Here is a 13,656-nt window from a genome sequence, read left to right as displayed (position 1 = left end):
TGTAAATTAAAATGGTTAAAAATTAAAAACTAACCAACTCGGTTGAAAAACTGCGTTACTGCAGGTATTTGGTGCCTGTATTTAAAACTATACATCATCATACAATAATATCACATATCTATGCAATATTATTAATGTGTATCATAATATACATGAAAGTACACAACATTCACTAAGTTACTATAACATGATGTCACTATTCACCATACTCTTTTTCAGGCGTCATCATTTTTAAGAGTCGCCCACGTAATGTTTTGAAGGAAGAGTTATAATACGCTTCTGATATAACGGTACCAATACGTTATTAAATTTAATGCACTTATTATTCCTCCGGCCAAACAATATAATGTTATATAGTATACGCCACAGAGATAAATAGGTGTGCATATGTTTAAAGCGTATGGTTCCTTGACGCGGTTTCGATAAAACGCGAATATATATAAATATATTATAAATGGATATACTTTAAGTACATTCTGTATACACACAATATATACATAATGCGTTTATACATATTTATACCCTGCATAGATTGATAGATTTTATTGCGCTTTTTATACGCATCACGGATGAGTGAGTTGTACATTTTTTATGCTCGTATTACACACACGTGACGTAAGTACGAGTAAACCTATCGTGTAGGTATTGCCAGATATTTGGTATAATATATCTGTACCTATTTATGTCGTATAACCTCATTTGTTATGAGAGTATATTACTCGAGTGTTTAGATTTTTATTCCAAATTAATAGTAAAATAATTTATATTTGTTATCAGTTTTCACCTTTTTGCAGTAATATACAGTATTGCAATGTAATACGCTCAAGTGCTTAGGTGCGCATAAACACGAGAATTCGCCTAATGCATACCTATATTGTACATGGCACATGTACGAAATTTTTTTCCATAACCATTATATTAGAATATTAATAATATATCAAATCATGATAATACGATATATAAATTAAAGTATGAAACTTTTCGTTTATTCATAATTAAGACTTATACATTTTTCTTGTGCAATAACATAAATTCAAATAAAATATAGAAATATTCTCTAATATTTTAATGTAGATAAACATTATTTTTGTTAGTAATAAGTGTTAAATTTAAGTTTATAATAAAATAACATAATCAATATACAATAATCAAAGTGTTAAAGTAATTCACATATTTTGTCATTTATTTTTTTATAGAAAAAAAATAAAATCTAAAATATGATTAATCTGAAAATTAATATTTTAAGAAGAATTCAAATAGTTATTTATTATTATTAAAGATATTGAATTTTAAGAATTTTTGCAGTGAACATAAAATTAAATGACAAATTGTGAATTATTATAATAATACTTTATTTCATTAATGTAAATTTTTTTTTTATTATTATATCATAAACTATAATTTAACACGTAAAACCTACAATAATATTTTTAGAATAAAATATTGGAAAATTTATGTTGATGCACAAGAAAAATATCAATGTTTCAATTTTGAATAGACAAATTGTTTGATTTGTCGTATTATCCACGATTAAGTTAGTTTATTATAATATTATTGTGCTTTAATATATTAATAACAGCTTAAAATTATGAAAGTGAGAAAAATTATGCACATGCGCAGCATGCATAAGGTGAATTCCTGTGTTTATAGGTCCCTAAGTGTTATACTAATTGCATATCTTAGAATTTTAATTCTAAGTTAATATCATAAAATTAAGATTGATATTGAGTTTACTTGATTCTAATATTATATTATAGGTATATTTTGAAAAATTACTAATTTTTCTGATAAAAATAACTGTGGTACCTACATGGTAGTAAAATTTTGTCTTTTTCTGGTTAATGTAATAATGACAGATGAATACCAAACGAACGAATACAAGAGGATTTATATATTAATAATTAGACTGGATGGTTACCTACATAGTTGTACCAAGTATGGTACTTTAACGTACTTATTTAAAAATAATATGTTAATTTAATAATTTTTACTTTACCCATGACTTGGTAGGGAATACACAGATAAGTGATAATACAAGACTACTTCGTCGCACGTATACGTATTATGTGGCAGGCTCAACTACCCAAATATTATTAATATACCTATTAAAGTACTCAAAAATTAACAAATTTAAGATTACGCAAGTATATCGAGGTATATGGCTGATTTATCCATATAAATGATATATATATATATATTATATATATTTGCTCATTATAATTAAATGAATAAAAAAATAATAAAAACACTATAGTATGTAATTATGTTTTACTGTAATTTCACATTTTTAATTTCATATTACACATATAGACATATAGTGTATCATGCAATGCAACATTCTAAACGTTCGTTGCATAGTATTCAATAGTCTATAATAGTTAAAAAAAAAAAAAAAAAATGTACTGATCTTAAACACAGTATATTTATATATAACTTCTATATACGTTGACAAGCGTAAAACATTATGTGAGTATGAACATTTTTGTACACCTAATATATGTATTATTATATATAATTTATGTATTGATTTTTTAGAAGCAAAGCAAAACATTTTGTGAAGTCATACAAAAATTAATAATAATCAAGCTACACGTTTTATTAAAAAAAAAAAAAAGAAAGAAAATTCAAAATTTAAAATAATGATGTGGTGACGCAGAACCAAATAGATTGTAATTCGTATTACTATTATGATGTATAGCATATAAATCCGGTTTTATGAGGTTCATGATTTTATATAATTTATCTGCCATTCCTTACATGATAAAAATTACTATAAGTCACTTGTATACTGTTTATTCTGTTTTTAAAAATGAAGTGGTGTGTCTTTCATATCGATGCGCTCGAGGACCCACAAAAGTCCCTCGGGAACTTTGAAGCCTAGTGTTCCGTTAATGATTGACGCTCCATCGTCCTAAAACTACGTGATCAGATTTCTGTAGGAACAGCCATCACACATGATGTTTGCAGTCCCCGATGGTTGTCTATCTAATGTATCTTTTCTGCTTCAAAGTTACCAACGTGGCCGAAAATGATCTGAATTTAACCAAATTTCTACTTTAGACTATCACTACAAGCCGAATAAGTTATTGGGTGCAGAAGTACAATAGTACCAGTCCACAAAAGTATAGTGGCAAACCACCCATGAATGCAATAAGACTCTTCTAGTGGTGGTCCCAAGAAAAATTAGAAATTTGGTGGGAAAATTGGTAAACTGGATGGTTATGCAAAGTTTGCAGTCTTATCGATCATAAAATTTGTCACAGCGAAGTATGACTGACTGACTATCAGAAACAAGGCAAGCTTATACCAACACGATCTTTCGAACCATCGAATCGTTAAACAGACAGATAAACTGCATTATTGTGGAAGGATGAAGGACAATTATGTAGATTGTTATGTCTCGCTAGTTAACAGGTAGTCTTCCTAACTGTCACATATTCCTTTTACCGCGGCCCGCTGTTATTTGTACATCGTTTGTTGACCGTTGGCCGTCAAAGGCTGGTAATGAGTTCTAGTGTCTATTATTTTTGGTTCCATTGTATCGCCATATTATCCACGAAAAAATATTCGACGAATGTCGACGCAGTCTCTATGACGGATAACGCACGCAGTACTACCCACGGTCATGGTCAAGACAGATTGGTCATGACATTTTCAATACCAGTGAATGCCAAACTGCGGCTGAATACAACAAATCTTGTTTGGGACATATTTAAATGTTATTTTCTTTATAACGAGAGAAACAAATTAATAGCGAAAGGCAATATGTCAGAACAAAACACAAACTGGTAATAAGCATAAAATCAGTATATATATATTTTTATATATTGGTATTACGATGATGTTTTTTTTCATCACCTTTTATACTGTAAAAATCTCTAATTTTCAACTTTAGGGGTGGATTTTAATAGCAAATTTGATTTAGTCAGAACTTTAAAAGTTTATAAAGATTCCCAATACTTTTTAGAAATAATTAAAAATAATGGGGAAAAACAGAAGATCAATTTAAGGAAAACCGAAAATTCATTTTTACGACAAAATAATTTTTGTTTATCTAATGTAACTAAAAATAAAATAACTGAAGGTACTTAAAATTTTAACCGAATGGTGTATATTACTATTTTTTATATATCATAAAAATATGACTGAGCTTTTTATAAGCATTTAAAATTTGAATTTTTTTAAGTATTTTTTTTTTATAAACGTTGATAAAAATGTTTTACTTACTAAGTTCAGTAACATTTTTGAAAATGTTTCTACAAGGTTGAATGCGTCATAAAAATTTCTATTTAATACATTTAAAAATATTAAAAATACTTAATATGAAAATTTTTTTTTTTACTATTACCTATTTAATGAGTTTTATTCTACATAATGACATTTTTAAGATTTGTAGATTAATTTTTAAGCTAAGACCTATTTTCATGTTTTACAGTACGATGGTTATGACTTAAAAATGATTAATAACAATAATATCATAATATGAAACAAATTTACAATAATTAAATATTAGTAATATAATAAATGTAATGTTTAAAATATATATATATATACCTTAATATAATATATTATTAGTAAAATTAATAAGTTATATCAGCAAATATAGTTAGCAATATTAAAAATATATCATTAAATTTACTTTATAATATAAGCTGACAGATAATCTCTGCTTAAAATTATCTTTCGTTAACAATGATAAGTTACCATTGAATTTAAGTTTAACATATACAATATAGTAACACGCTCAATCACCCCTACTACGAATAAACAACAGAGTGGTCTCATTTATCAGCCTATTTTTTTTCTCTTTTAAAATTATTAAGAAAAAATACTTTGAATGTTTAACTTTTGACAAAAGTGGTGAAGGGGAATAAAGAAATACCAGCTTGAATAGCAACTAAATTCATTTTTATACCAAAAACAATATTTAAGTTAAAAATCTAAGTTTTTTATTACTTCAAAAGTCGACTGAAAATAAACGAAAATCATATATCACTATAAAATCAATCTATTTATCGCTTCACTCGGAATCTATAAAAAAAGAAAAGAAAACAGAAGTAAGTAGTTGAAACTTTAAAAATATTCTCATTGTCATTCAACTCACAGGTTATCTACAGCACAAAGGTAGCGTTTTAGAAGAAAAAAAATGTATTTTAGTACTTCAAAAGCTTATAAAAAATTGCTTTATGAAATTTGATTTTTTCTAAAGTTAAACATTGTTACTAACGTGAAAATAAAAATAAATAAAGTAAATAAGTATTTCTATTTTGTTATTGGAATTCATAAATCACTGCATTCAATTATAATTTCTACAATATTTTTATATTATATTTCTAGAATTTATGGTTTCGGTAATTATAATACATAATATTATTATTTAGCATTGACCAAAAATATTATGAATTAAAAATATGTCATCTTTAAAATGTGTATTTCAAACCATTTGGTAAATATTGATTTCAGACTATTTATTTTCTTGGACTTCCATGTTTATGTATTCCCTCTATTTTTAGTAAAATAAAAAACAAGCTTATACATTTTATAAAGCAATACAGAAAAAAAACAATTTCTTAATAAAGAAAACACAAAAATACAAAATTGATTCTAATGAATATTATGATATTTTATTTTAAATAAAAACCATTTCATTTCAAAAATCATTCATTAATAAAAAAATATATTATTACCAGATTTTATACGGTTGATCAATTTTCAGTGAAATACTATATGCCATGCACTGTCTAAAATAACTATACACTTATAGACATCTTAACCATTATGACAGACACGTGTTTTCCATTGTTTATACTAACGAAAATTTAAGACAATTGTTAGCATAATTGTTTAGTTAAATTTCTGATAAAAATGTATAAATATCGATTTTAAAATATATAAAAGAATATCATTTTTTATTATCAATAGATACCTATAGGAATACAAAATATATGTTTATACTTTAGTGGTTAATTATGTATACATTTAGCGTACCTAACGATATTAATTTATAAACAGTATTGGACATTAGGAGTGACGTTTTTAAGTGTTATAAAAGAACTACTGGCTCACCTACTAATATAAAATTGGGCAAAAAATTCTTATATGAGTTGATATGAAACATAATTTTAAAATCATTATTATAGTGCTCATTGGTACTTGACGGTATCAAATATACAAAAATATTTTATGGTACAGTTAGGTGACCAAGCGCTTAGTTTTATTTATGTACTCGAACTTACTAAAATGTTAAGTTGGCATAATTACTGTGCATATTACTTTATTTAATATCATAAGTTTATTTTGATGTCATGATCTAAAAGCTAATACCTATTGCTCATACTATTACGGCCAATACCACCATGTAGGTCTCTAAAAATAATAAACGCTATTGATTTGATCGTTGGTTTGAAATTTTTCTTCTATGAAGCTAATCGGTAATAAACACGTGTTCATGTACTTTATTTACTTTATTACCTATCGTAATATAGTTTATTGTAGATAATAATATGAGTTTAATTGGTAAGTGATTGAATTATTGACATTTTTAATATTATTTTATTGTATTAATATTTATCTATGTAGATACTATATTTAATACTATTACTATAAGTCTACGTTTATATGATTAGTAAAAATGACAATGTTAGTATTTAGTTTATAGCCAAATTTGATGATGAATTTTTCATGGTTATCGTTTAGTTAATTGTTAATACAACATGTATAACACGTTCATTAACACGGTGTATTTGATTATGACACGTTTTGGTTGTCTGTATACATATATATATTTTACACAATATATTTTATATGACACGTTTTAAACTTTAGTCAGCTTATTCTCACAGTAGTATTGTTTTTAAAAGGAAACCACCACATACATAAAACCAGCATAAAAAACCTATTATTCGAAATGTTTAATGGAAAATTGAATTTGTTCTCGCTGATTAAAAATCTAACGAAAGCAATGTCTTTTTTGTTTAATAAAAAACATGTTCTTGTTATTATAAACTATATTTCTATATTATATACTACGTAGAATATAATATATATTTATCATATTTTATAATATGCTTACCCTATTTTTCAGGTTACTTATATTGTTATATTATGATCTTTCTATAAAATGATTTAAGATATTCGTAATCATACCATTAAATAAATCAAGACTTACTTAATAGGATACAATGTAGTCAGCATCACTATTTTTTTGGAGAGGAAAAAGTCAAAAGTTATAATTATTCTGGCCATTTTTTTAAAACTTCAAGTAAAATGTTTTATTTTTAGTACCAAAGTTAATGTTCCTTAGATAATACAATATAATATTAGTATCATCGTCACTATTTTCACTCTCGAGTTCACTTCTAAAAGAATACAGTTAAATCGTTTGATGTCTATTCGTTATTTACATTTAAATAAGAACAAATAAACGGTGCAAGATTGTTCACGTTTGATAAAAATCTGTAAGGGTTTTTCTTAAAATGCCTTTATAATATTTCATAAGAGGCTATATATAAATTATTTTTACAAAGGAAATTAAATAAAATGTTAATAACACTATCAGGTACTGAATATTTTAATCATTTTTGTTGAAGACAAACACGTATTTTTCTAGATCTTAAGAAATCTTGAATACAATTTACTTGACTTTGAAGTTTGAATCGATTTTAGAATACATATTTATTTATTATGTGTTTATAATTATAATAATGAATGCTGATGATCTAATTATAATATTATTATTGTTATTATGGATAGTGTAATACTTATACCAGGCTTACCATGTTCACCGAACTATTTGAAAAGTAACGAATACTCACTGCAACAGGCAATATTTGTATTATAAATTATTTAGATATTAATTTGTACTTGTTTAATTTTATTACCTCTTAATGATTTATAAATCTCATTAAAACTTATTAAATGACTATTATGTAATGTAAACACAAACAATTTTTATTTTTATCCATATAATGTTATTATTTATTATGTATTATTGGCCTTTTTTATTTTACTTACCACAGAGTTAATTATTCACGAGTAGTTACCGGTATCGAGTAAAAGTATTTTTAAATGTATACCTATTAAACATACACTTACGTATAGTAACAATGTATATATAAAACTATAAAAAGTGTACTTGGAGAATATAGTACATAATAATATTTCAGAAATGTATAATTTTTCTCAAATAAATGATTTAAAAATAAAATGTATCATAAAATATTAAATATCTTACAATATATAAAATATACTGAATAATAATAATATATGCAACGTATTATAACATAAAGTATGTTTTGAAGAATAAATAATTTATTTACGTATATTGTATCATTATTTAATAAAAAAATTCTTCAAGTATACTTCACAGTTCACAGTTACAAATATAATTATTTAAATCTTGTAGTGAATTTATTTTGTAAATAAAATACCACTACAATAATTATCCAAATATCCTTCCTAATCCACTCCATCTACTCCATCCACCGTAACCTCCACATCCGCCATAACCTCCACATCCGCAATCGTCACATTCACAGTCACATCCACCATTTGTTACAGAAACAGGCACTTTGCATGACTAATGAAAAAAATGATAACTTATTTTATTAATTAATAGAATAATAAAAAATAATAATACTCACTCGAACAATAGCAATGGATATAAAAACGATTAAATATAACACAATCAATTTCATTTTGTACTTGGCTTATTAAGTCTAAACTTTATAGTAAATAATATATATATATATATATCGTTTTGAAAGAAATTCAATTTATATTTTATTATATTATTATTATGATTTATTACAATGAAAACCAATTACGAATGAAATGACAATATTTGGTTGTTCTGTCTTTTTATACCGATCGAAGTTAATAAACACTTTCTATAAAGTCAACAAAATAGATTTACGTTTGATGGCACGTACACATTTTATATATTCAGTTGTTCAATTATTTTTGAGTATAATATTGAGGACAAAAAAAACTGCAGAGTATTGTAATAATAAATAATTTTATTTAAAGCAAATCTGTATGTTTACAATACAACAAATTTTAATAACACAATGGTTATATTTATTTTAATATTACAGTTAACATAAATGAGCTTTATTATATTTTTACACATTCAGTTTTATTTTAAATCCACTATATAATTATTATTTATTTCATCAAACAAATAACACTATTCATTTATGTTTTACAGAATAACAAATACAATATTTAAGAATTGGTTTACTAGTATATAATATAAGTATAATGACTGACTGTATAAGTACACAGAGTATTATTTGTTTCTTTTCTAATGCGTTTATAATGAATCGTTTTTAATTATTTATCTTTTCTCAAAACATATTTTTATATTATATACATAAACTTATACGCAATTAAATATTGACAGTATATATCAAAACGCGTCTCCATAAAATTTGACCAAAATTTCCAGAATTTATCCAGTTATTAGAGCTAGCAAATTAATTTTGATATTTTTCTATAACCGTCTGAAAATCTCCCCCGCTTCGGCCATTTTCTTCAACAAGGCTGGCAATGGGTTTACAAATTATTAGCCGCCCATTTAGCTTGTTTTTACTCTGTTTGGTGTTTACCAATAAACTCTATTGATAAGTCATGTCTTACACTATTTGACAAGGTTAAATTCGATAGGACGCGTCTTTGTTATATACTTTCAACATTTTAAAATTACATATAAAATTGCATAACTACGTTAAAATTTTTAATAAAAGTCATAACATTTAAAAACCATAGTTTTGAATCGCCCGAGTTAAAATAATAAATATAAAACATAAATTGCTCGGTATAATATATTAAAAATGCTTAGGTACTTATATATGTAAATATACTACTAAATGTAATATGGTTAAAAACACTAAATTATATAATGTATAACTCTAGTAATTAAAACAGAATGAAAATATTAATTAACACACAATTAACAAAATTTAAGCAACTGCATATGTCTTACATATGGTATTTTACTAATTAAATTACAATAACCAGATCTATCATTAGACTGGCTATTCCACTTAAATACATATATAAACGAGAATGCATAATCTAGTAGTAAATGTTTTGAGCATGTAAACATTTTTTTTTATACAAATTATAATATTATAAAAGACTGACTATAGTCATAAAAAAAAGAAGAAAGATAACAAAAATGGTTTTATTATTTTCACTTAAAGTGTAATTTACAACATAACAGAAATAAGGGTATTGTTATATCTTAATTCTTATATATTTCTCATATTTAATAATATATAATATAATATAAATGGATATATATATATATCTTGAATAAGTATAGTTTAGTTATAGAAACCAAGCTAAATTGATCACATATTTAAGAGAATACTAATGCTAATATAATTATTTAATTTTTTATTTGAGAATAATATAACGTAGTTGAGTATTATTTAATTCTTATATGCTAAAATATTAATGCAACTCTAGTTCTCTAATATTTATAACCTTAATGTAATTAATTTATTATTAAATGTTCATCATTTCATAAATTCATAACTAATTGACCAAGTTTAACCCATCATTTATTTTACAACACTTTTTACAGTATTTTGTTGAATTAAATTCTTTAACAGAACCATTTTAAAAACAAAGTTATATTTTTATTATTTCATTGTACCAAAAACTGTAATATCAAATATTTACAGTTTTTTTTTTTTATAATAAAAAAAAAATCTCAAATAATAACCCTGATTTTTTTTTTAGTGCTTTCAATTATAGGAAAATATCAAGCTTAAATTGTATATGTTATGCAATTATTGAAGACCATTTAATAAATGAAATTTGGCTAAAAATATTATTAAATTACATAGTATACACCAGAATTATTATTTATTATGAAGTATTATATTTAAAATATCCACACTTTAAAATACTTAATTATATATTAAAATAGCTTATACTTTAAACTCAATAATTGTTCAGGGTTTTTATATTTTTAAAAATATCTAAAGTTGATATATCTAAATAAAGTATTAAATAATAAGTCTCTAGATTAAAACAATTACGTTTTAAATTATAATAGTCGTCAAAGCAATAAATGCATACATACATTAAATTAATAATATTGAATAATATTCATGACACCAATAAAAATGTTGAGTTCAAAATCCTGTTTATAATATTTTTCCGCCAAATTCCTATCACTGGCCACTGATTTTAACACTTTTAGTATCATGTAAAATTGATCCTATGAGGCTATAGTTATGGTAATTTTTAATATTTTTAGTAACAGTGACTATGGTAATATAATGAGAGTATCTAAGCTTAATTCATTGCCAATAAAATTAGAAAAAATAAAAAGTATTTTGAATATAATTTATATTAATATTAGAAAATGTTTAATTAGTCAACTATTAAATTTCACCATTATGAATAAATTGAAATAATTAAAATATACATAGGTATATTTACATATACAAATATGTTTATTATTCAACGAAATTTGTAAATTATTTTTTCTAATCAATAAATAAGTATTTTAGAATATATAACCGTCAGAAACATTAAACATCACTATGTTTGTTGCGTATGAAATTACTTTGTTAAAAAATAAAAAGTTTTAAGATAATATTTTTAACCTCCAAATAATTAATTAATTAGTATTATTTTCTTATTTATTATAATGAAATCTACCAACAATGAATAATATGTGCATAAACTACAGTTTAAATCTGATTTTTTTAGACTATATGATTCATCTTAAATCATTTTTGTATTTTAAATGTTAATGTTTAATTAGGTTAGTAAATATACATTATATTAATTTAATAATGATTTTAAAAAATCAGTAAATTATGTTTAATAATATGATCAGTGTATTTTTAACTTTCAAACTTATTTTTCATAACTTAAATTTACTTAATAATATATTTATATGCTAAATATTTTGGTATGAAATCAAAATAATTAATTTAATATTAGTGTATCCGTACGTAGGTTATGTACATATTAAATTATTTTCTTAAATTAAACTCTCACTGTTCTTGTGCATACATGTTATTGTTATTTTTATAAATTAATAAATTATGAATATTAAAAAGATAAATTTTTATTATTTTTTTAGCTCTCTCGTGCATAGCAGAGCAAAATGATATTTAGTGAATAAAAAATACTACAATCTAATTTTTATTAAATTACGATAAACTATTAAAAAGAAAAATAATATTCATGCGGAACTATTTATGAATACTTTTATTTCTTAAAGCTCAGTAGATAAATTGTACTTAAATAGTTATATTTATTTAATTTATATAAAACGCAATATCTCTTGAAATCAAATCACATGTTCATTGATCTCAGAAAATTGTATTTCCTTCAAACTGTAATGAAGTTAATTCAATGCACGATTGAATGAATATCACGATATAGATTTTGTTTTATTGAACAACATTTTTCTAAACTACATGTATTATAGGTTACACATTTTTTTTCAAACTATTTAATTTGAGTTTACTATATCTACTTATACCTATAAACAATATAAATGATAAATGACTAAAATATTCGATGTTTTTATCATAAACAATAATAATATTTGATTAGATTTCTACGTAATGATATCAATTATTAATTGAATATTCTGTTATTTTAATTTTACAATGAATACTACTTTAAATAGTTTTAAATATTATATGCATATATTATTCGATTTATTATAACATTATTATTTAAATCGTATTTAAATATATTGTTTAAATTGCATATATTGCTATATGCCAATCATGAGCCAATATTATTTTTTTTTATAAAAATTACCATAGTTAAAAATAATTATTTCTATTAAATAAATAGTTGATTAATGTAATATTTAACAAATCATATCATGGTATAGATAAATAATCTACACGGTTAAATTATACATTATATACTTTTTTGAAAACATTCATAGTAAATCAATATCAGCAAAAATATAATATAATGGGTATAGGTTACTAGTTATTGTGTTTATATAAAATTTTACGATAAATAATTAATCTTGATTTTTACAATGTACAAAAAAAAAAAAAAAAATTAATGCAATTGTTCTTATTTAAATACTTGGTTCTTTTATGCATTTACAACTGGAGTATTGTCTTAAAATTATATCATAAAATTAATGCAAGATTTAAAGCAGTAGTTAAATAATATAATTTAGTTATCAAAGTGATTTTAAATAAAAATATCATGAAAAAATATGTAGTACAAAACTACTTATTGACAAATTTGATATAAAAAAACGTTGAAATTTGTTATGATGGGTGTGGGCAGAAATCTACTTGAAATATCATATACTATTAAGCTATTTAAATGCATTAAGAAAGGCGAGAGACATACACTAATATAGGTAGTTATTTAGGACATTAATTACTGTTTGATGTGAAAATTATATGTTATTGTGATAATTCATGTTTTGCAAACAGAATAAAATAATAAGAAAAATATGAAAATAAATGTGACAATATAGGTTGACACATTTAACTGATTGATACACTGCAGTGAAATAAAATCTTCAATATTAATTAATGTTTATATAGATCTGTAGACATGTTGAGCATATCCAGGTTTATAGATAATTAGATAAACATCGATCTACATCGTTAAGACCATTTGAAATATTCACTGTGTTATTTT

The sequence above is a fragment of the Melanaphis sacchari genome, unplaced genomic scaffold (assembly GCF_002803265.2).
Source record: "Melanaphis sacchari strain LSU unplaced genomic scaffold, SCAv2.0 Contig0_pilon_pilon, whole genome shotgun sequence".
Taxonomy (NCBI): Eukaryota; Metazoa; Arthropoda; class Insecta; order Hemiptera; family Aphididae; genus Melanaphis; species Melanaphis sacchari.
The sequence above is the reverse complement of the archived record's forward strand: the minus strand, read 5'-3'. Positions refer to the sequence as shown.